General features: G+C 40.1%; 1 protein-coding gene across 1 annotated transcript in view; it reads right to left on the bottom strand.

Moving 5' to 3' along the window:
• The window catches only part of PARPBP (PARP1 binding protein), a gene marked incomplete at its 5' end in the record, with an annotated part of 12,486 nt that overhangs the window by 1,833 nt on the left and 6,793 nt on the right, over nucleotides 1-3,860 (bottom strand). The gene's annotated exons all lie outside the window — the stretch shown is intronic.

Genomic DNA, 3,860 nt, shown 5'->3' on the forward strand with positions numbered 1-3,860 from the left:
CCTTAGCAACTTCGTGGCCTCCTCTGGACTTGCTCCAACAGTTCCATGTCCTTCTGATGTTGAGGACACCGGAACAGTGTGCAGTATTCCAGGTGGGTCTCAGGAGAGCAGAGCAGAGCGGAAGAATCACCTTTTTTGACCTGCTGCCCACACTCCTTTTGATGCAGCCCAGGATTCCATTGGCTTTCTGGGCTGAGCTCACAGTGCAGCTCATGGGGAGCTTCTCATCCACTGTCACTCCCAAGTCCGTCTCCTCACTTCTGGTTTCAATTCCTTCCCCACCCAACCTGTAGCTGTGCCTGGGATTGCCATGGCCCAGATGTAGGACCTTGCACTTCATTTTGTTAAACTTCATGAGGTTTGCATTGTTCCACCTCTCAAGCCTGTCAAGGTCCCTCTGGATGGCACATCCCTTCCCTCCAGCATGTTGACTGCCCCCCATTCATTTACAGACTAACAGTTGTTCTTTCTAATTTAATACATCTGTACACATATAGCTTTACTTTAAGCCTCAGTTTCCCTTCAAGAGTTAAAAATACCCAATTTTCCCAGCTGTTCATCACTCCCAAACTGCAATTTATCAGTGCTAGATTGCAGACTGGGAAAGCAAAGCAGATTTAACCAGGTGAACTAGCCAGTCTGTCTCAGTAATTTTAGCCTTTTTGAAGTGTTGATCTACTCTGTACTTAAAATATTTACCATAAGTTAAGACTATATACACAGACATTTACAAGGTTTTGTGCCCTTCAAGATTATGCTTTAGCTCACTGACTCTCTCAGTAGAATCATATCCAACCCCCTGGCCCAGCTCACGACACCCAGAGATTCACACCCTGTGCTTGAGAGCATTGGCCAAACACTGCTTGAACTCTGGCAGGCTTGGGGATATGTGATCACTTCCCTAGGGAGCTGTTCCAGTGCCCAAACACCCTCTGGGGGAAGAACTTTTTGCCTAATATCCAACCTAACCCCCCCAAAAAAGCTTCATGCCATTCCCTCAGGTCCTATCACTGGTCACAAGAAAGAAGAGACAGTGTCTGCCCCTCTGCTTCCCCTTGTGAGGAACCTGCAGACTGTGGATATCATTAACTCTATTCTCCACTACTGTTAGCAAATTGCACCCATCAGAAATCATTCAACAATAACTTGCATGGATTTCTATCACATTTCTATATTGCAAGAGGCAAATAAGCTCCAATTTGTGCCAAGCTGATGAATCAACAATAAACACAGCATGAAGAACAACAGACTAGAGCAAGAGAGCCTGATAGTTACCATTCTCTAACCAACAATAAATGCAGTTATTTTTTATGAACATCAGACTTGATTATTTCCATGGCAGGAGGTCGTGACTAGATGATCTATAAGGTCCATTCCAATCCCTAAAATTCAATGATGCTATGATTCTGAGCACTCCCATCTGACACTTCACTAACTCAGTTTGCAAGGACAGAATATGTGGAGTCAAAGGGCAGAAGTCAAGCTCAAACACTGAAAAACTTGCAGCACAGACCTATCTATGTTTCAGTCTCACTCAAACTTGAAATGTGCCTCAAAACGTCACTCTGTGTTGCATCATATATGATTTGCAAACAATACACAAAGCTCTCCTAAATCAGACTGTGGATGCCAGTGCTAATCTAGAGGGTATATATAAAGAGTGTAAGACAATTTGTTGAAGCAAACTTTCCAGCTCGTCTAGGAATGTATATTAACCAGTAAAAAACACTGCATTACATTGAGTGAGGTAGCAATAAACAAATTCTAACAGCCTGAAGGCAGCACAAAAGAGCACAAGTCTAGCACCAAAGTAGGAAGTAGAGCTTCACTAGAATATTTTTAAGAGGACAGATCATCTTAAAACTTAACAAACTTCTTTATGTGCATGCTTCAGTCAACAGCTTGAAAAAGTTCTTAGAAATAAGTTTTTACATTAAATTTCCTGAAATCCACTGCTTTAGGAGCACCACCCCAATGACCCACAGCTCCAGAAGAGAAAAAATGTTGGGAGATCAGTTTACTGCTTGTGTAGCTGCATGCAAATGGCAGGCAATGAATTCACTTATCCTCACTCCTCTTCAGAAGCAAGTGGGATGCTGCTGATATCCCTATACAAAGAAAGAAATTCTCCTGCATTTTGAAAGAAAAAGGGTTTACTGCTACCACTGCTCAGCTGGAAGGAAGTATGACAACTTCAGAAAGTGTCTCAGCACAAGGAGGTAAATTAGGAGTCCTAATGATGAGGCAAAGCAGGACATTTTCCCACCTTGGTGCTGAGATCTAGAGAAGTTTCAATTGTACAAGATGCTCATAGAAAACATTCACTTTTACATGAAATATTAATGGTGCGTGATCTATTTCTTTTCAAAAGTTAGATGATAATCTGTTCCAGATCTCCTTCCAGAATCTGCACAGAGGCAGCACTGCCAACATTTAGTCACTAAGAATGTTGAGATTTGGGTTTTATACACTGGAAGGGCATAATAGAATTTGAAAACCTACATCAGTAACAACAAACACATGTTTTTATTTTCTAGCCAAACAATTAGAGTACTATTTGGAAGGGAAAAAGAGATAAAAAGAAAATTTCCCTTCTCCACCCTTAGCCCTGTCCTTTTAGAAAAAAATACTCAAGGTAAGCTGAAAGAGAAAGTTGAAAAAGGGAAGAGAGGACAAAGGGAAGAGTAACAAAACCATAAATGGTACAATTTGAAAACCAAGGCATCGTGTTATTCAAACATGACAAATGTTCTGGATAGCTCAGGTAATAGCAAGTTTATTGTACTGAAGCTATCACTTTGTTTATTTTAGGATGACATTGTACCAACCTTTTGCTATCCCAAATTAAAGTACTACTGTTTGAGAACACAAAACTCAAATCACCTCATTATTTGCTTTCAAAAGTGCTCAAAACTCACAGCTATGGATCCTAAACAAAGGAGTTTAGGGGTCTTGTAGGAACAAAAATGGTATTTTCTACACAAATGTGGTTTATCAACTGGCACCAAATATTTCTCCAGATATTGTGCTGAACACAACCTTTTCCTTCCCTCCCCTTCTCCTGAGGGAATGTCCTCCATGCATATTGAAACTACTATTTCCCTTAGTGTTCTCCATAATTATATTCCACTCAGGAAATAAATACCTCTTGCTACAATAGATGAGACAACTACCTGAGGAGGATTGTTTTCTCTCTTACTATGAATTTTCTGTTCACAATTAGAGTGGGCATGCAGAAAACTCTTGATAACTTCCTGTTGACAGTTTTCCAGGTCACAGTTTATTTGTACTGGAATCACAAATAGGCAAAACAATTCTCTCAAGTAACACCATTTAGAGAACTAAGCAATGAAAAATAACAACAGTGCATGAAGCTAGATATTAAGTCATTTTATAGAGACATGGAGAAGTCACATGAGAAAGGCAGACCAGGATTTTTCAAGTTGTGGAGCTTTTTTTCTTGGAAGGATTTCTATACACAGTAAAATTACAATGAACATCAAGCATGCCAAGATTTGTTAGAGTTCTTAAGCCACAAATTCTTTTCAAAATGAAAACTACAGTTATGTTCCCAACTGGAGGGAAATAGTGCCTCATATGGGAAAGGTTGTGTCCGGTTACACTAAGAAAAAAACATGCCAAACTACTGAAAGTCCTTGCAGCTGTTTCAGGGTAAGTGTGTTAACAATGCAGCAGGATTTCTAAAACAATATATCAAAAGACAAAAACACTCCTAAATTCACAAAAAAGGATCTCTTACTCTTTCATTTATCGCATGCTCACGGCCTAAGAACTTTTGTTCTTCCCTTCTTAACTCCTGAAGTTCTCAGTTCCACCCAACACCATTAAGTCAGAAACAG

The sequence above is a fragment of the Acanthisitta chloris genome, unplaced genomic scaffold (assembly GCF_000695815.1).
Source record: "Acanthisitta chloris isolate BGI_N310 unplaced genomic scaffold, ASM69581v1 scaffold27240, whole genome shotgun sequence".
NCBI classification, from domain to species: Eukaryota; Metazoa; Chordata; class Aves; order Passeriformes; family Acanthisittidae; genus Acanthisitta; species Acanthisitta chloris.